Below are 22,272 nucleotides of genomic sequence, written 5' to 3'. Positions count from 1 at the left end.
CCTTTTAAGCCATTCCTTAACTATTTTATTTTTTTCTTATTTTTCAATAAAAATTCCAAAGAGGCAATTTAATCACTTACAGAAAGATTTCAAACATATGTATTCTCAAACATACATTCACTTACAGAAAGATTTCAAACATATGTTATTTCTTTAGGGAATAGTATTCTCTATCTTGTTTCAATATTGATTCATGGGTTAATTTTTTTCTGCCATGGAACATCAGTGGATATATTTTTCAAGGGGTTATATTTCTAAATTATATTAAAATAGAATTTCTCTACTTTCATTATTAAAGTTCCAGGAGATATTTTTCAAAGGAATATACATATAATTTTTTAAATCCTTCTTAATGCTACTAAAAATAATTGCATTATTTTCCTAATGAGCTACTATCACCAAGGCTCCATGTTAATAGAACTGTATTAATTCTGACTCAGAATTTTGTACACATATTTCACTCGGGTAATTTTCTAAATAGAGGATAAATTTACTCATTATGGAAAATATATATTGAATGTTATTTTAAGCTGCAAGTATAAATTTGGTAATTAACAAGATGGAATCAATTGATTATATTTAATGTTTAGCAACATCCCTCTCCCCTACTATAGATGATTAGGGAGCAGCAAGATGGCTGAACATCTGAATTGCTTATTTTTTCTTTCTTCAGAGTTCCCAAAGGTATATATTAAAACACAGAAATGACAATTTTAGAACCATAAACACATACAGAACCCAAGATAAGTCCTTGTGAAAGGATTTAATGGCAGTGTAACCAGAGTTGTAATGTTAAATATTTCTGCGATATGAGAGGCAGCATAATGTTATGATGAGGAACACAGACTCAGAGCAAGACTGCCTGAGACAAAGCTGGGCTCCACTCACCATCTGCATGCCTGTAGGCAAGTTGGTGCCTCTCTATCAATGTGTGGAACATTACCATAATATACTTACTATTAATATACTACTGACTTAAAGCATTAACGTAACTTCCCAAGGGACCTATTTTATTAATAAGAGCCCAGTTTAAACCCAAGGAAAATTGAGTTCAAATAATAAAGGATGGTTAACTATTTCAAAGAGTGCAAATAATTTTTAATTTTATGATATTAATATGAGTCTGGAGTAATTCATGTATTTGAATCTCTTATTTCTATTCTTAGAAATTCATCTCTTCTGTCTCTTCTCTCTTTTAGCTGTAATTTGACACAGAGACAGGACAAAAAGAAAATGCATACTCCTAGAACATTTCCTAGAAACAGTATAAGTCCTGTGAACATCATACAATAACTTTTTAAATTGGAAGATTAAGAAAAATATCTCAACTACAAAAACCAAAGACTAGTCCTATTCTGTTTTTATTTCCTAGGGTAAAAATCAGAAATATTAGGATTATATACAAAATATATGTAAAATGAAAAACCAAATGCATCCTTTCTCTCATTTTCCTCTACCCTTTTTTAATTTCTCTTACACATAATACCTCTATTAAACTAAAAAGATGTTTTGTCAGTTTTTATTTTTCATCAAGCACTCTCAGCATGTGACACAACAAAAAACATTGTCAGATGATATTAAAGATAGGCAACATTCTAAATGGACACAAACGATTTAATTATGTGCCACCAGTATTATCAGTGTACCTCTGTTGTGCTTCTCCATTTTATAGGAAACAGCTGCCTAGCCAGTTATTCCTACCTATTTGTGGAAACTCAAGACCTAGTTTCATTAACAGCATAGTTACTGGACAACAGAAATAGATCCTTTTTCTAGTTTATGAGGTAAACCCTAAAAAAGCTTATTCAATTAATCATGGAGAGATTTAAGTAAAGTCAGTGTATTTTAGAAAATGATTTAATGTTAAAGGGTATAGGGCAGGGACTCAGGTTAGTTTTAACTAAGTGTACTTATCTATTTGCCTTCTCTTATAGAAATGAGAGAAACAAAGATAAATAGATGTATTAGCTGTAAAAATCTATGGCTCAAGGAAGGAAGTTGATTGTGCTAGGGGAATGAAACAGTTTTTACAATGAGTAAGAATTGCACTTATATGTGTGGGTGTATATATACACACATGTATAAAATCACAGCACTGTATAATTACAACTTCACTGTGGGAGTTAGCTGTAAGAACTATGGGGTCTTTGAAACCCTGAGATCGGCATTGAGATAAATAATATTCTGAAGAAGAAACAATTAGAAAATACTGTTTGATCTTACACTGTAGAAGAACTACGGTGTTGGGGTGGGAGAAACTATACCTGATTTTAAAGTTTTTACATCGATTGACGTATGTATATCCTCAAGGCTCCCACACACAGTTATTTTATAAATATCTTTTGGTCTTAATATTTCTGTTCTGAGAGATAAGTGAGCATGAGGGAGGAAGACAGAAACTTCAAATACCTTAGTTCTACTGTCACCTTTAGTAACCTTTCTATTTTGTTACTCAAAGCCTTTTGCATTTAGCAAGAGGTCACTTACAGAGGTGGAAAAACACTTATTTGCTCTGAGACTCAATTAATTGTTTTTCTCAGTGATGCGGTTTGATTAGATCTTCTCTTAGTGCCTTTTATCTCTAAACTTTATGATTAAAACGCAGAATAGAAAATTACCACAGATTCATAATGTCTTAGAGGCACACTTGCAGATATCAATACTAAAACTTAACCTGGAGAGAATAAAAAGGGAGAGAAAGACTGAAATCTGTGTGCATGGAAGTCTTGGGGGTGTGAATGAAAAAGTCATTGCTGTTGAATTCTCCTTATATTCAAACTAGCAAGATGTAAGTATATTTCAAGGGATTTCAAAACTGACTGGAACTTAAATAATATCCATATGGACTCATTCATGTTATGAATGAGAAAACTATAACTGAGGGAGGATAAATGGATTAAAACATGGTCTTATCACTAGCCTTTTCATTAATTCATTTTTCATTCATTTAAATAAACATTTACTAAACACTTTTGCATGGAACACTATGTTAAGCACTAGAGAACAATACAAATACATCATTGTCCCTGCTCTCAAGAGTATTTTATGTTCTTGGAAGAAAAAAAGCAAATTTCCCACAGCAAATGACTCATAATTAAAGAGAAAGTTGTTCATAATTAAAACTGTTCTTTGATTTTAAAAAATCCATTAACATGAGAGATCATTGTAAGCACACCAATTTTAGAAAGCATAAAAGTAGTTTAAAATGTTCCAACAAAGACCAGTCCAGCCCCACATGGCTTCCATAGTGAATTCTCCCTAACATTTAAGGAAATAAATACCAATTCTATACAAACTCTTTCAGAAAATAGAAGAGGAGGAAATTAATTTCCAGCTCATCTCCTGAGGTCACTATTAGTCTAATGCCCAAACTAGACAAATACATTTGAAAAAAATAAATGCTATAGACCAATATCTTTTTATGAATTTGCACACAAAAATCCTCAACAAAATATTAGCAAAATCAAATCCAGTAACATTATAAAGGCCAGTACATCATAACCAAGTTGGACTTACCTCAATAATGTAAGATTGGTTTAACATTCAAAATTCAATCAGTGTAATTTGCCATATTCACAATATAAAGAAGAAAAGAATATCATTTCAATAGATGCAGAAGTATATTTGATGAAATTCAGCACAAAGTCATTTTTAAAACTTTTAGCCACATACAAAAAGAGAACTTCCACAAACTTCTAAGGGCCATTTATAGGAAACCTACAGCTAACCTCATATTTAAGTGTGAATATTTTATATTTTCTCCCTAGGGTTATGAATAAAGCAAGGATGTCTGCCCTCTCTGTTACCATTCAACCTTAATATTGCAAGTCCTAGCTATTGCTGTAGTGAAATTAATAGCATAAAAGGCATAATGATTGACAAGAAATATGTAAAAAATATTTCTATTTCCATAAGACGTGATTGTTTACATAGGAAATCCTCAAGGACTCTACAAAACAACTACTGAAAATAATAGGTTAGTTTCGCAAAGTGGCAGGGTACAAGGTTAATATATAAAACTTTTGTAATTTTGCATTTTTATATAACAAAGGAAAACAATTGGAAAATTAAAGAATATTCCATTTATAATAGTGCCAAAATATAAAAGAACTAGTAATTAATTTAACAAAAGATAAGCAAGGCTATATACACTGAAAACTATAGCATATTGTTGATAAAAAGTAAAGAAGACCTAAATAGAGATACTTACTATGTTCATGGATTGGAAGAGTTAACATTGTTAACATGTTAATTTTCTTTAAATTGACCTATAGAATTAATACAATCTCGATCAAAATCTTAGAGCCTTTTTTGGTAGAAATTAATAAGTTGATTTGAAAATTTATGTGAAAATGCAAACAATTCAGAAGAACCAAAGTAATTTTTAAAAAGAACAAAGAAGACAGACATACATTACATGAGTTTAAGACTTGCTGTGAAGCTACAGTAATCAAGACAGCATGGCCCTGATGAAAGAATAGACCTATCAAATGGTTTATAGAACAGAATAGTGAATCCAGAAAAAAACCTGTACATACATGCTCAATTGATATTTGCCAAAGGTCCCAAAGCAATTCAGTGGGTGAAAGAAAATGTGTAACAGTGTTGGAACAACTGGATATCCCTGCAGAAAAAGTAAACATCAAACCTTAACATACACAATACACAAAATTTAACTTGAAATGCCTCATAATTGTAGTGATAAAAATATAAAACAGCAGGAAAAATATTTGAAAATTTGGGTTAGCCATTGTTTCCTTAGAACATAAAAGGCATAAACCACAAAGGAAAAAAATGAAAAATTTAACTTCATGAAAATTGACATATAGCTCTTCGAAAGACACCTTAAGAAAACAAAAAGGCAAGCCATATAAATGTGAGGATAGATATACACAGCAGCAAGTAATTGGAAAGTGATTCACCATAGTGCCAAAAACAATATAATTTGAATAAATATATGGTATGAGGAATAATTTATAATTCAATAATAAGAACAATTAAGCCAATGATAATGGACATAAAGATTTGAACAGACTTCACAAAGGAAAATATTTGGCCGGTAGGCTCATGAGAAGATACTTAGCATAAGGTTGTAAAGGTCATTTATGTAAATCATAAAGAGTTATCGGCGGCAGAGGGGGCGGCGGGCACCGCGGGAGCTGGGCACGTGGCTGCAGTGTGGGCGGGTGGGTCAGGGCACGCGATGCCACCTCCGCCGCCTCCTCGCCGACTGGGCTGAGCTGCTGCTGGAACCGTGAACCGAGTGGCCGCTGGGCGCGCCAGCAGCGCGGGAGAATGGGCTGTGGCGGGAGCCGGGCGCATGCCATTGAGCCCTGCTACTAGGAGAGCTGGACTTGCTGGATGGAGTCCATGTGGCCCACCTACACCAACTCAGACGCGCCGCCCGGGACAGTGGCCCTGAGGCGGGGCGCCTGCACGCAGATGTGCTGGAAGATGGCATGTCCTCCAACGGCGTGCCCCGATCGACAGCCCCAAGTGGGATATCCAACCCAGAGAAAATGAGCTGTGGGGCCTAGTGCCCAGAAACAGAATGGCCTCTGGACCACAGAGGCTAAAAGAGTGGACGTCTGCAAAATAAGGCACCGTTAATGTTGCAGACAGCACCCAACAGGTGGACAGAAGTCGAAGAATCACAAAGAACTGCAGCAACTAGCAGAGTGTTCAGCCAGTTGAAGGGCAGAGGGACTTCTTTGGTGCCCTTCACATCCTGGACCCCGTGGCAGAACCTTGAAGGCGTGGGTGGCCCTTGCTGTGTGGGAACGCTGCCAAGTGCCTTGGGAGACTGTCTTCGCCTGTTGGGATGTTCTCAGCCTCCTATTTATCACGTAAATGTATTGGCACAATACTCCCACAGGGTAATAAACTGCAAATGTATGTTCAGTTTGCTTCTTGCAACTCCTGCAGTGTGGTCTGATGGAGAAGTGGCGAGCAAAAGCCACGGGCCAGTTTAGGAAATGGAAAAGTAGAAGGGGTAGGTTCCTGGCTGAAAGAGTCACAGTTGGTTCTGAGCTCTCCTGGCCATGTTCCTGCGCACTGTCTCAGGCAGGCTTATTCCTTCATTCTTCCTTTTTGATATACTACCATCACAAAGCTTACCGTGTTCACTTAAAAGTTGGCTTTCACCCAACTCTAAACCCACATGGATAAGGAATCAAGAAACAGGAAAACTCTGTTATTCTTGTTTCCTTAGCTCAGGATGAGACAGATTCAGATCCAATTTTACACAAACTAACCCCACCAACACCCATGGTGTGTCCCGGGGAGGTCTCTGTGATACAGTCACACCCATTTCTCTCTCATCTGCCTTTAGCATCCCCCCAGGCCGGGGTCCACATCAGCCTCTGAACCATAATATCACGGTAGTGGTCACCTCAGAGCCCTCAGGGCTTAGCAGACATTGCATTTTTCCAGCTTTCCACTTCCCTTTGCTTGTGTTCTTGAGTGTTTTCTCTCTCCAATAGGCCATTTGCAGTTGTTAATCAAAGACCAGGCTCACAAGAGGGAGAACATCTGGAACATTTTGGATTCCCTTTGGCCTCTCTGCACAGCCCAGGACTGTGTCATTTGGTATCTGCAAAGGAATTGCTTTAAAAAGTCAGTAACTAGGGGCTTCCCTGGTGGCACAGTGGTTGACAATCCGCCTGCCGATTCAGGGGACACGGGTTCGTGCCCCGGTCCGGGAAGATCCCACATGCCACGGAGTGGCTGGGCCCGTGAGCCATGGCCGCTGAGCCTGTGCATCTGGAGCCTGTGCTCTGCAACGGGAGAGGCCACAACAGTGAGAGGCCCGCGTACCACACACACACACAAAAAAGTCAGTAACTAGTTGGTGTGCGTTCTCATGGACAGTAGATCCACATGCACTGTGTTAGAAATCAGCTGAGGCAGTAAAAAAAAAAATCGGTAGGAATAAAATTTTCTAGCATTTCTTTAGACATGTTAAGGTGGATGTATTTTCCTTCAAAGTAATGTAGCATGATCTTTAAATGACTGTTAACATGCCTGAGATTGGGAAAGGAAGGACTAAAGTTGTGCTGAATGATACCAATAAACTCCATGTTTAGCAGAAAAAACACAACAACAACAACAATTATCACTATCCATTCATTAAAGTGGCTAAAATAAGTAATGACAGTACCAAGTGCTGGAATGGGTGTGAAGCAACTGAAAATCTCATATACCACTTTTCAAAATGTAGAAGTGGAATGACCTCTTCATAAAACTTTAGGACAGTTTCTTAAAATATTAAATATGTATCTGCCTTATGAAGCACTCTCGCATTCCTAAGAATTTTTCCAAGAGAAGTAAAAAGGTATTTCCATATAGATTTTGTATGTGAATATTGATATCAACTTTATTCACAATAAACAAAAATCCTACAAACAACTATGTTATATTAACATAGCATAACAGAGAGGGAAAAGGGCCTTACTTCTCTTTCTTTCCTTTTCTTTCTTTTCTTTTTTTCTCTTCTCTTTTCTTTTTCTTTTCTTTCACCATTAGATGTCTGAACCCTTATATCTTAGTGTTTGAGAATATTTACCAGCTATGTCTTGGATGGAATCACAGTATGGCAGGGGCAGGTGGTGATTTTGCTGTCTCAGAGCAGCAGAGTGACCATCTCAGAAGTGGAAAACATCTGGAACTAGGGTGAAATACTGTCACATAGTGGCCTGGATGGCATGCTGCATTAAGGGCCTTTGAGAAGTTGACTGGGGGAGGCAAACGTGAGCTGAGGTGAGAGAAGCAAAGAGCAGAAGCAGGTCCAAGTTGGATTTCATGTAGCAGGTGGCATGTGCAGTACACCTTAAAAGAGGATTGAAATCCTCCTTATCAGGGAAATGGGGAATCAGATTAGTACATTAACAGTAATATCAATTTTTTACTCTAGTAGAGAAATTTGGGGAAATTTAAGTTAATTAAAAATACAATAGGATTCCTAGCAGCAGTCACAAAAATTCAGGTGCCAGACATGGCTATAAGCATCTTGTCTCACAGTGCATGTCTTTAAAGTTGGGATGACTGAAGTAGGGTTCAAATCCTTCTTTCCTCAGGGAGAAGCTCTGGGTTCTAAGTTCCCTCGTGACTGTGGGCCATTGCACTGGGGGTGGGTTTTATGGCGAGATTGTGTCCCAGCCTCTCCTTCCTGCTTCAATGTGGTTTTCTTCTCATTTGCCTGATGTGTAGTTGTCACTTAGCCAGTATTTAGGTTTTTTTCAGAGGAAATTATTCCATATTGTAGCTGTAGACTCAGTGTGTCCATGGGAGGAGGTGAGTTCAGGATCTTCGTATATCACCATCTTGAATTGGAACCTCTTTCCCAACTTCTACATCCCCACCTCTATATCATCTGGCTTTGGTGGCCAGTGGGGCTTGTTTGCTCATGGGTCTGTCCCACAGGACAGTGACCAACAGAGAAGTAGTCCTTAAACAGCTACCACCACTGGGGCACATCAAGAGGTAACAGATCCAGGAGTTCAGTCTTTCTGTGAAGGAGGCCTATTAGCTAATCACTATGATTGCAGCCTGAGGGGCAGGCTTCTAATTAAACATGTATCTAAGGGCTAAGTGTAATTCTTTCCAGAGACTTAAGAGGGGGCACTATCTTGGCACTCATCCTCTGTCATGCTCCAGAGCACCAGTGTTTCCTGAAGGCAGCTTTACATGCATCTGACACCTGGTTTGTAGGTCTAGCACCCTGTTTTATGTAGCTGCCACTCAGGGGATGCCTCATGATCACCTGGCTCTGGTGACCAGAGGGACTTGTATTCTTGGATCCCACAGGTCTGTGGCAATCAGAGAAATAATTACTGCAGGCTTCCACCCCAGGGCAGTGCACAGACAGTGGACAGAGGCACTCCCCCAAGTCTTTTTGTGAAGGAGGCCTCTTTGCTTTGGCCTGAGGAGCAGGCTTCAGATTTAGCATACATTTAGTGGCCTATACAGCTGCTCTAATAGGAACATAAACTGGACACCATCTCCTTCTGCCATGCTCCGGCTCACCAATATCTCCAGAAAAGAACTTACACGCTCATTTGGAGCCCCAATTTTTGTGACTGCTGCCAAGGGATCACCTCTAGATCACCTGCTTGGTGGCCAGTAGGGCTTATACTTGTGGTCTTACAGCACTGTATATATTTGCATACTTTTAAAAGCTGCTGCCTAAGGGTCTTGTTTCTAGTCAGCCTGACCCTAGGTGTTGATATTCTCTCTTTTGGGACACTGACAGTTTTTGGTACATCATCAACTACTGGGAGCTATTAAAAATATAATAGGCCACTTGGACAAGCACAGAGGTTTGAGAGGTGACAGAGACCTGAGGTAGGATTAAACAACAAGGTTCATTTCCAACCTGAGGTCACTCCCTCCACTGGGGGAGGTGGCTGCTTCAGCTACTGTATAGAAACCAACACATAGAGTCAAGCAAAATGAAGGAACAGAGAAATATGTTCCAAATGAAAACTACGATGAAACTTCAGAAGAAAACATTAATGAAATGGAGATAAGTAACTTACCTGCTAAAGTGTTCAAAATAATGGTCATAAAGATGCTTACTGAACTGGGGAGAAGAATGGATGAACACAGAACTGCAATAAAGAGATGGGCAGTATGCTGCAGGACACAGTAACAGAGCTGAAAAATACACTAGAGGGGTTCAGCAGCAGATTAGAAGAAGCAGAGGAAAGGATCAGTCAAACCAGAGACAAAACAGCAGAACTCACCCAATCAGAGTAGCAAAAAGAAAAAAAGAATGAAAAAAAGTGAAAAAAAAGCGAAGATGGTCTGTGGGACTTATGGGAGAACCATAAGAACTTATAGGAGAACCAGACTAACATTCACATTATAGAGCTCCCAAAAGGAGAAGAAAGAGAGAAAGGGACAGAAATCTTATTTGAATAAATAATGGCTGAAAACTTCCCTAACTTGGGGAAGGACACAGACATCTACCTCCAAGAATCCCAGAGAGTTCAAAAGAAGATGAACCCAAAGTGACTCACACCAAGACATGTTATAATTAAAACATCAAAAGTTAAAGACAAGGAGAGAATATTAAAAGCAGCAAGGGAAATCAGCTTGTTGCGTACAAGGACAACCCCTTAAGACTATAAGCAGACGTTTCAGCACAAATTTTGCAGGCCAGAAGGGAGTGGCACAGTATATCCAAAGTGCTGAAAGAAAAAAAATTTCCAACTATGAATACTATACCTGGCAAAATTATCATTGAGAATTGAAGGTGGGATAAAGAGTTTTTCAGACAAGCAAGAGCTAAAGAAGTTCATCTCCATTAAAATTTCCTTAAATGAGATGTTAATGGGACTTCTTTAAGTTGAAAGGAAAGACACTAATTAGTGACAAGAACACATATGAAAGAGTAAATCTCACTAGAAATGTAAATATCAAGAAAAAGTAGCAGATTAATTACTTGTAAAGCTGGTATGAAGGTTAAGAAACAAAAGTAGTAAAAAATAACTATGATTACAATAATTAGTTAAGGGATACACAAGATACAAATACTTAAAATGTGACATTAAAAACATAAAATGTGAGGGCAGGAGTAAAAATGTTGAACTTTAGAATGGGATTCAAATTAAGTTATCAACTTAAAATAGACTGTTATAAGTTGTTACATGTAAGCCTCATGGGAACCATGAAGCAAAAACCTATGGTAAATACACAAATGATAAAAAGAAAGAAATGTAAGCATACCACTGAAGAAAGCTATCAAACCACAAAGGAAGAGAGAAAGAGAAAAAGAAAGGAGCAAGAGGAACTACAAAAACAGCCAGAAAACAATTAACAAAAAGGCAATAAACATATACCTATCAATAATTACTTTAAATGTAAATAGACTAAATTTGCCAATCAAAAGAGTGGCTGAAAATAAAAGAAAAAACCCAAGACTTATCTGTGTGCTGCCTTTAAGAGACTCACTTTGGATGTAAAGACATGCAAGACTGAAAGTGAAGGGATGGAAAGAGATACTCCATGCAAATACAAATCAAAAGAAAGCTGGAATAGCTATACTTAACATCAGACAAAATAGACTTTAAAACAAAGACTGTAATAAGAGACAAAGAAGGGCACTACATAATGATAAACGGGTCAATCTAACAAGAAGGTATGATATCTGTAAATATTGATGTACCTAATTAGGGGCACCTAAATATATAAAGCAAATATCAACAGATCTTAAGGGAGAGATAGCAATACAATAATAGGGAACTTTAATACACTCACATCAATGGATGGATCATTTAGACAGAAACTCTATAAGCAAACATAGACCTTAAATAACACATTAGAACAGATGGATTTAGATATTTACAGAACATTAAATCCAAAAGCAACAGAATACACATTTTTCTCAATTGCACATGGAACATTTTCTAAGATAGATAACATGGTAGGCCACAAAACAATTCATAATAAATTCAACTGGGGCTTCCCTGGTGGCGCAGTGGTTGGGAGTCCGCCTGCCGATGCAGGGAGTGTGGGTTCGTGCCCCAGTCCGGGAGGATCCGCGGAGCGGCTGGGCCCGTGAGCCGTGGCCACTGAGCCTGCATGTCCGGAGCCTGTGCTCCGCGACGGGAGAGGCCACAGTGGTGAGAGGCCTGCGTACGGCAAAAAAAAAAAAAAAATCCACTGGGTTGAAATCATTAAAAATAAAGCATCTTTTCCAACCACAGTGGTATGAAACTAGAAATTAATTGCACAAAGAATACTGGAAAATTTATAAATATATGGTGATTAAACAAAATGCTACTGAACAACCAATGGGTCAAAGAAGAAACCAAAACAGAAATCAAAAAAATACCTTGAGACAAATGAACATGAAAATGTAAAGTATCAAAATTCATGGGGCAAAAGCAGTTCTAAGATGGAAGTTAATAGTGATAAACTCCTACCTCAAGAAACAAGAAAAGTCTCAAATCAAATAACCTAACTCTGCACCTCAATGGACTAGAAAAAGAAGAACAAATGAGCCCAAAGTTAGTAGAAGGAAGGAAATAACAAAGATTAAAACAAATAAGTGAAAAGAGACTAAAAAGATAATAGAAAAGATAATGAAACTAAGAGCCGATTCAGGGTTTTAATAGCTCTGTGTCAAGATTCTCAAATGTTTGTTGCAGAGTTTTGTTTCGTTGTGCTTTTTTTTTTTTTTTTCAGTGTGCATTAGTCAGACTTTCCCAGAGAAACACAACCAATAGGTGGTTTTATATATATATATATATATATACACATATGTATATGTATATATAAAATATACATACATTTAGATATGAAGAGATTTATTATAAGGTACTGGTACACACAACTGTGGAGGCTGAGAAGTACCGAGATCTGTCAACTGCAAGCTGGAGACCAAGGATAGCTTGTGGTGAAGTTTGTAGGCCTGTGTAATGGAGTTCAGAAATCATGGAACTGGTTCTCCTTTGTACATTCTGTCTATGGAGATGTGGATTTAAATTTTCTTATACCCCTCCCTTTTTTTTTGGTTTCTTGATTTTTCTACAATTTAATTTTTGTGATTCTTTTTTATGTAAAATTTAGATTCTGAAACAGATTCCTCATGTCAAAAATATGTATTCTAAAATGGTGCAGTATTCTAAATATTGCAGTGTAGTGTCATAAGAAACACAGCACCTGGACAGTATGACTTTCTGAATTACTCATTCTTGCTCAACTACCAGCTAGGTCATTTGGATAACATATTAGCTAAAATTATCTCTTTATAATATGAGGTGATGACATGAGATGATATCCAAGATCCCTTCCAGCTCTAACATGTTTACTTCTATAAAAATAGTAATATTATTTTTATCACAAGCAGTGAGTACTATGTTGGAAAGAAAGAACAGTTATAAAGAAGAGCAGTGCTATTGAAAAATATAGACAGTGAAAATATTTTCTCTTACCACCACTAACAGGATTAAGTTGTAGCAAGAACAAAGAGCTTATAGTTAATATAACTTAATGTCCTAATTATACCTCTTGTTTTAACCATTTGTAAATTGATATTTCTTGGTAATTTCTCCAATTTCTATTATAACTTCAATACCCTCAAAAGTCTCCCCATCCTAATTAATTCTGTGCATTCCCGGGGCATGTTTTGGATGTGAACAGAAATTATCAGTCAACTATCTATCCTCAGTACTCTGGCCACCTCTAGTACCAGCTGCTCCTCCCTTAAATGCTCATCTTTGAGGCCATTCTAGTGGATTCTGTCTCTCCCACTAAGCTATTTACTGTCAGACATCACTGTCATTGCCTCCCTCTGGGTATCACCATTGCTACTGTCAGTATCCACTTTTGTTTGTGCTTTTTAAAGACCTTTCTTTGATAAAGTCAATGTGTGAAACGTATAGAAGCTGGCAGTTTTCCTCTCTCTCTGCTTGAGTGTTGTTTTTATCCTCAGGGGTACCAAAAGCCTTAGTGCTTATACTGCAATATCTTAGAAAAACTTTTGTGAAATATTTGGCTTTTATTGGTAACTACTGTCATGTATGCCCACTATAAATGCACATACCGTTTCTCCTTGTCCTTTGTTAAGAATCATAAGAATGGGTGAAATGAGAAAGTAAACAAAAATTAGTTATTGTGATGAATGACAATTTATGCTTGGATTCTAAGTTGATCATGGGGAAAGAGAAACAAGAACAGGCATAGGCACATGAAGAACAAGAATTCATGAGTGTGTAGGGTGCGTGTATTATGGCAGTTAAGAGGTATGTTGTGCTGTACATATAAGAGATGTCATCTAAGAACTAAATCAAGAGGGAGTTGTCTCAGAGCAATGTGATCTGTATTCATCTGAGGGAGATGACTAGGGGACATACAGATTATTTAATGTATTCATTATTCAGTACATAATTTTGATCAATTGGATGGAAGGTAAAAATATCATATAGAGTTATATATGATATAAAGCTATATATATCTATATAGAGTGAAGGGGACAAGAATACGCCACCCCCAAATATGCCACTTTGGCATATTAATTATTTGGAATTAAAGTTACTTAAGAAACAGCCAGTTCAAGGACACTCTGACCCTCCTTTGTCGCCCTGAAAGCAATAAATAAATCTCCCATGAAAGGTACCCCTCTTGTACCAGGAGGGTAGAAGGTATCCTTACCACCAGAGTTAGGGAATTCAGGGCTGAGAAGCCTGTATAAACAGACCTTGTTAGTTCTTCACTAATTTTCTATCCCAAGCCCAGACCCCTTTGTCTTATTAATTCTTCACAAATTTATTGTTTCTTTGTCTGAAAGGTATAAAAGCTGCCCACTTTGGTCATGTCTTTGTATATCATATTTTTATGAACTCCCGTATGTACAAAATAAAATTGATTTTTCTCCTGTTAATCTACCTAAGGTCAATTTAATTATTAGGCCAGCCAAAAAACATAGAAGTGAAGAAGGAAAAGTTTTTCTCCCCTACAAGAGCTTTATAGCTACTATTTTTAACATCAGGAGAAGGTGAAAAGTATTGGAGTTGTTGATGTTTGGGTTTTTAATTATGTCAATTAACTTAATTAATTTAAATATGTAATTAATAGCTTGTGCTTGTGTCCTTCAGTGTAATCTTGGACCAGTGCCTGAGGGTTTTGAAGGAACCACACATCCCCCATGAGGGAGTGAGCCTAAAGATAATTTGAGTTACAAACCCTATGCTAAACTCTTATTGTCTCCTGCCTATGATGATTAAAGTTTTATTACTAGGTCAGATGTGTCTTCTTTACTCTCTTTTCTTGGTAGAAATGCATTCCCAAGAGGCTTTTAAGTTCCTCATGCAAATATTTGTTTAAAAGCATAAATAATCATCAAGATTCATTTTGTTATGAGCTTTCATCATCTTAGTTCAATTGGGAGACAGTGAATTACAGAGTTTGCAATATCAAAATAAGTTTGAGTCCTGCTTCTACTTAGAAAGCCGCAAGAGGAGGATGTTGCTCCCACATCAGGAACAAAGCCATATAAATTATAAAATTATAACATTTTTTTACCCATTAGAGATTTTGTAAGGCTGAAGTTGTAAGGCAAGCAGATGAACTGAATTCCACAAGGTATCAAGCAGAGGAGGAGATACAGGGTATACTGAATGTTACACATCGGGCAGATTGTGGGAGGAAGTGGTAGACATGAACACAGGTGCAAAGTAAATCTGTGCATGAAGGCATGCAGGTGGTAATTGGCTGATGCTGGGGGACAGGACTGAATAATGCCTATGTATTGGAATCTCTTCTGCAAAGCAAAAGCTGACTTATCCTTGGGGGAAAAGGAGAAAAGTCTTTCACACCATGGCCCCAGAACAGCATCCACTACCACTGGAAAAAGGATAAAAGCAGAAGCCCTCTAGCACTGAAAAGCTAGAACCACCCCCACCTCCCCAGTACTTCTGACCCAAGAAAATCTTGGCAGCTGCTTGGGAAGAGAAGGCCTTTCCCCATCCATCTTTCACTGATACTGGAGAAAGGGCAGGAAACCCACTAGTATTGAGGATCCTTCATTGGTTCCAAGCAGAGATTGCCTGCTGCTGGTGTAGCATTACAAAATAGGAAAAAAATAGTCAACTAATTCATTATTAAGCAATAAATCAATCAGTAGAACCATACCAGAGACTGAGGGTCCATAAATTGGAACCATCAGACAGGGGCTTTGAAGTACTTACAGTTAATATATTGAAGGATATATAGTAGAAAAAGTTAAAACATGAGCAAAAAGAGTAAGAATTGAATGAGAAATGAAAAAGATTTTAAAAATGAGTCACAGAAATGCTTGAAATTAGAACCAACTAATCAAATAAGAAAAAGGAAAGCACTGTATCAGAGATTGTGTAGTACATATCCTCTGAAGATAAAACATCAAGATGGCATTAGCCATGGAAGAAATGTATCAATAGAAATCCTTATGAGAGAAAATGGAGAGTGAGTAAAGGGATGCTGGCAGAGCCATCAGACCACAAAGGAAGTGTGATTCTACATAAAGGAGCGGGGAAAGGATGGAAGGAATGTTGGGTGGAAGTTTCTTTCACACATGGGTTATAAAGAAACTTCAAGCGTGCATAGATGAGTTATATAAGAATGTTTAAAATGCTTTTAGTTTTTATAACAAAGAAGGACAAGCAACCATGGCATCCCTTGCTATGAAAAATGAGAAATTAAATGTAGTATGAGCAGATAATGGAAGACTTAGCACAATGAGTAGCACACATGCACGCATGTATTTCACAAAACACTGTATATTTTCAAGGATACATTTACAACTAAATAAGCATATTGATTGGCAGTGAAATGGATTGAAAAATTATGCATTCAGTATTCTAGAGATAGGAATGAAAGAAGAGAGGAATATGACTGGAAAAGGATGAGAACAAAGAAAAATAAAATACAATTAAAATAAATTAAACAGGGGCTTTGGACATAATGATGCTGATATTATGCCATGAACTTAATTTTGTGTATATGTGATGTTCTTAAAAAAAATAAAGGAAGAAAAGAAAGGAAAAGAAACATCTATATCTTCTTCCTTCAAAGTTAAACAGCATTTCCTGACTTCTGTGAAGATGAGGGTATTGGTATATGTACTCTTCCCTCTGCCTTCAACTTCAATAATCTGCATCTTTAATTTTATATTTTAAACATTGTTTATATTAATATTCTCTTCAGCATCTATATTTTAGCCTTCCATATTTTGTCTACAAGTCGATTCTAAAAAATAACAACTACTGAGGAGCTTTTTAATCATTTTGACTATGTAAATAGTATGCATTGCAAGGCCAAGTAGTATCCTGAATTGTGTCTTCTACTCTAATTGTTGAATGTTAACAATTACCAGACCGCTAAAATGGGAGTGTTCCTTGGATCCACGTCAAATAGTTTAACTTTTCTTATTTAGCATCAACCACACAATATCTGGAGCCATTTTTATTTCCATCATATGTGGACGATACTGTTTTTTGGAGGGAAGTGATTTCTGATTTTTTAATTTTTAATTTGTTGAGACTAAAGACATATGCTCTCTACTAATCCATTAATATCATCCATTTCTCAGTTAATTTATCTATTATGTGGAATGTAGTCCAATATTCTTGACGACATTCTTCTTTTTTTAATATCTTTATTGGAGTATAATTGCTTTACAATGTTGTGTTACTTTCTCTTGTACAACAAAGTGAATCAGCTATATGTATACATATATCCCCATATCCCCTCCCTCTTGAGCCTCTCTGCTACCCTCCCTATCCCACCCCTCTAGGTGGTCACAAAGCACTGAGCTGATCTCCCTGTGCTATGCAGCTGCTTCCCACTAGCTATCTGTTTTACATTTGGTAGTGTATATATGTCAATGCTACTCTCTCACTTTGTCCCAGCTTCCCCTTCTCCTTCCCCCTGTGTCCTCAAGTCCATTCTCTACTTCTGTGTCTTTATTCCTGTCCTGCCCCTAGGTTCATCAGAACCATTTTTTTTTAGATTCCATGTATGTGGGTTAGCATATGGTATTTGTTTTTCTGACTTACTTCACTCATTATGACAGACTCTAGGTTCATCCACCTCATTACAAATAACTCAATTTCGTTACTTTTTAAGGCTGAGTAGTAGTCCATTGTATATATGTACCACATCTTTTTTATCCATTCATCTGTGGATGGACATTTAGGTTGCTTCCATGTCTTGGCTATCGTAAATAGTACTGCAGTGAACGCTGTGGTACGTGTTTCTTTTGAATTATGGTTTGCCCTAGGGTATATGCCCAGTAGTGGGATTGCTGGGTCATATGCTAGTTCTTTTTTTAGTTTTTTCAGGAACCTCCATACAGTGCTCCATAGTGGTTGTATCAATTTACATTCCCACCAACAGTGCAAGAGGGTTCCCTTTTCTCCACAACCTCTCCAGCATTTATTGTTTGTAGATTTTTTGATGATGGCCTAGGAGGTGGGTCAAAAAGGATCTTGCTGTGATTTATGTCATAGGGTGGTCTGCCTATGTTTTCCTCTAAGAGTTTTATAGTGTCTGGCCTTACTTTAGGTCTTTAATCCATTTTGAGTTTATTTTTGTGTGTGGTGTTAGGGAGTGTTCTAATTTCTTTCTTTTACATGTGGCTGTCCAGTTTTCTCAGCACCACTTATTGAAGAGGCTGTCTTTTCTCCATTGTATATTCTTGCCTCCTTTGTCAAAGATAAGACAACCATATGTGCATGGGTTTATCTCTGGGCTTTCTATCGCATTACATTGATTTATATTTCTGTTTTTGTGCCAGTACCATACTGTCTTGATTACTATAGCTTTGTGGTATAATCTGCAGTCTGGAAGCCTACTTCCTCCAGCTCTGTTTTTCTTCCTCAAGATTGCCTTGGCAATTCAGGTTCTTTCTTGTTTCCATACAAATTGTAAAATTTTTTGTTCTAGTTATGTGAAAAATGCTATTGGTAGTTTGATAGGGATTGCATTGAATCTGTAGATTGCTTTGGGTAGTATAATCATTTTCACAATGTTGATTCTTCGAATCCAAGAACATGGTATATCTCTCCATCTATTTGTATCATCTTTAATTTCTTTCATCAGTGTCTTATAGGTTTCTGAGTACAGGTCTTTTGCCTCCTTAGGTTTATTCCTAGGTACTTTATTCTTTTTGTTGCATTAGTAAATGGGAGTGTTCCCTTAATTTATCATTCTGATTTTTTGTTGTTAGTGTATAGGAAGACAACATTCTTCTTAATGCTGATTTTTTTTCAACTTCACATGGAAAAAAGTTTTAAAAGTAGAAAAAACATGGAAAATACTAGGAAAAAACAAAAATAAGCACTAAATATAGAGTTTAAACCCATATGAATTTATTTCTGAATTTGCATTTAGTAATTAAATCTGGTTAGGAAAGAACTTATTCTGATACTGTGAAATTGTTTATTTTATAATTAATGATAAGAAAAATGACAACATATATTGTGCTCTTACTATCTGATATGCTATATGCTAAAAGTTTTACATACCTTATCTCATTTTTCACAACATTTCTAGTTTGGGGTTTAATCATCATTCCTATTGAATAGATAAAATGAGACTTCGAGAATTCATATGCTTTTTACAAGGACACACAGCTTGAGAGGTAAAATGATTCGGGTTGTCATGGACTGAAGCAATGAAGATGTGGGGGATATTGTTGTTAATGTAAACTTTTTATCAGGATTATAGGTGACTGTATACAATAGTTTGCTAGTGCTGCCATAACAAAATACTACAGATTGGGTGGCTTAATCCACAGAAATTTACTTTTTCACGGTTCTGGAGACTAGTAGTCCAAGATCAAAATGTGAACAAATTTAGTTTTTTCTGAGGCCTCTCCCCTTGACTTGTGGTTGGCTGCCTTCTTGCTGTGTCCTCACATGGTCTGTCTTGTCTGTGTCCTAATTTCTTTATAAGAACTCCAGTCACATTGGATTAGGGCCTACCCATATGACCTCATTTTAACTGATCTCCTTAAAGGCCTCCTCTATCTTCAAATATAATTACGATTCTGAGATGCCGATGTTAGGACTTTAGAGTTTGGGGGGAGCACACTCAGCCAATGTCACTATATATTCTTAATATATTTAGGGGCAGCTAGAGTATAGCAAATGGATTAAGAAAATGGATTCTAAATCTAGTCTGCTTGGGCTCAAACCATGTTCTGTGAGATTTCTCTGATCTATGCTGGATTCCTTCATTTGTAAAATGGGAATAAAAATACAGTCTTATATCAAAGGTCTATATAAATGATTTTCCTCAGTACATGCATTTTGAATATAGCCTGATGTGTCATAAGTAGTGAATAAAATTTAGCTTAAAAAATTCACAAAAAGTGTATAATTTCTATAAAGGTTATATAAACATGGCACAGAGTTTGCCAGTATGTATTGAGCAGATGATAAAGTGGAAAATTCATACCAAAAATATTCATGATTAGACCCCAGATATTGCCAGAATTCAAATTCTTATGTTTTGAGAAATGTACAAAATCCATGAGATTAATTTTAAATTAAACAATAAATATGTAATTTATAACAATAATAAATATGTGTCAAAAAACAAATAACAATAAAAGATAATAGCAAGATCTACCTTGACAAGTTAATTTATAACAAGGGTTCATGATAATTATGGGGTTTGCACATTACTGTTTTTGAAGATAAAGGGTAAAAGCACTGTTAACTTAGTTTTAACCACCAAATATCCAATCAATTTTTTAAACTTTTGTAAAACAAAGATATTATTACCCAAAAGAATTATTTTATTTGTTTAATTAATTTGATCTTGTAATGCTGAAAAATGAAAAAAATTAATTTCCTGAATTCAGGTAATCAGTTCAGCTTTTTAAAAAACATTTCTATTTCATACTGAAAAAGGGCCATATTTAAACAAGATAAATAGAATTCACTAGTAAAAAGATAGAGTAAATAAAAGTACATAGAGCATTTTATGTTTCAGGGAGGAGTCTCAGATCATTAGATTTATATCTAGACTTTTCTTTTATCCACTTAAAGTGTTTTAATCCACTTGAGTAGCTGTCAGACAAGGTAGAATCTGTAGTGTTTTACTTCGTATGTGTGTGTGTGTGTATCTTTATTTTTTGACTGACTGTTGGAATTTCTATTTTTTTGTGTGAGGGGCAGTTTTTACTTGGATTTCTATTTGTTTGCAATTAGACTGTTTTAAAGAAAAATAACTGTGCTTTATGAAGTACTTCTCAGCATTGAGTGCATATTGCTTATCCTAAGAACCTATGGATTATAAAAGAGAAGAGAAAAGTAGAAAACTAACATTTCCGGACTTATGTGCAAAGTATTTAAGAAATATATTTCATTAATAGAGAAGTTAAGCACCTTGTCCATGGTTACATAACTAATAATTATCAGAATTTGAATGATCACTTCACTACAAGTCCCAGAAAGATTTGGTGAGTATATTCATGACAATCTATCTTTATTTATTGTTTTGTTAATATTTTTACTTTCATAGTTTGAATAATTTTTTAATTGTATATATCTAATGACACTATAGGGAGGAAATTTTTTTTTTATCTTCATAGGTTTTATGGGTCTATGAAATAAAATGACAACAGATAAAGTAACAGGAAAAAATATATACAAATTTATAAATTAAAAAAAAATTCAATCTATTTAAACTGAAAAAGAAAACAAAAGCATTTTATCCCCCATTTCTCTGATATCACAACCCCTCCCACCTCAGGTAATCAACAATTTGTTCTCTGTATCTATGACCTTGTTTTTTTTTTAATTAATTAATTTTTAGATTTCATATATGAGAAAAATTATACAGTATTTTTCTTTCTCAGTTTGACTTATTTCACTTAGCATAAAGCCCTTGAGGTCTATACATGTTTTTGCAAATGGCAAGATTTCATTATTTTTTATGACTCAGTAATATTCCATTATGGTGTGTGTGTGTGTGTGTGTGTGTGTGTGTGTGTGTGTGTGTGTGTGTCACAGTTTCTTTACTCATTCATTCATCAGTGGACAGTTAGGTTATTTACATATCTTGGCTGTTGTAAATAATGTTTCAATGAATGTGGGGGTGCATATATCTTTTTGAGTTAGTGTTTTCATTTTTGTTGGATAAATACCCAGAAGTGGAATTGCTAGACCATATGGTAGTTCTACTTTTATTTTTTGGAGGAACTTCCACATTGTTTTTCATTGCTGCACCAGTTTACATTCCCACATACAGTACATAGGGTTCCTTTTTTTCCACATCCTCTCTAGTACCTGTTATTTCTTGTCTTTTAGATAAATAGTCATTGTAACAGGTATGAATAATATCTCATTGTGGTTTTGATTTGCATTTCCCTGATGATTAATGGTATAGAGGATCTTTTTCTGTACCTGCTGGCCATCTGTATGTATACTTTGGAAAAATGTCTATTCAGATATTCTGCCCATTTTTAATGGATATTTTTGTTGTTGAGTTATAAGTTCTTTATATATCTTGGATAATACCCCTTTATTAGATATGTTACTTGAAAAAACTTTTGTCCATTCAGTAGGTTGCAGTTTCATTTAGTTGTTGATTTTCTTTGCTGTGCAGAAGCTTTTTGATGTCATCCTCTTTTTTAATTTTTGCATTTGGTGCTTTTGCTTTTGTTATCAGATTTAAAGAAAAAACTCATTACCAAGATCTCTGTCAAGGAGCTTATCACCTATGTTTCCTTCTAGGAATTTTACAGTTTCATGTCTTACATTCAAGTCTTAAATCCAT

General features: G+C 36.1%; 1 pseudogene; it reads left to right on the top strand.

Annotated features, from left to right (window-relative positions):
- Positions 1-5,295: 5,295 nt before the first annotated feature.
- LOC112065626 (brain and acute leukemia cytoplasmic protein-like) lies at positions 5,296-5,674 on the top strand (annotated as a pseudogene).
- Positions 5,675-22,272: the final 16,598 nt, after the last annotated feature.

The sequence above is a fragment of the Physeter macrocephalus genome, chromosome 7 (genome assembly GCF_002837175.3).
Source record: "Physeter macrocephalus isolate SW-GA chromosome 7, ASM283717v5, whole genome shotgun sequence".
Taxonomy (NCBI): domain Eukaryota; kingdom Metazoa; phylum Chordata; class Mammalia; order Artiodactyla; family Physeteridae; genus Physeter; species Physeter macrocephalus.
The sequence above is the reverse complement of the archived record's forward strand: the minus strand, read 5'-3'. Positions and strand labels throughout refer to the sequence as shown.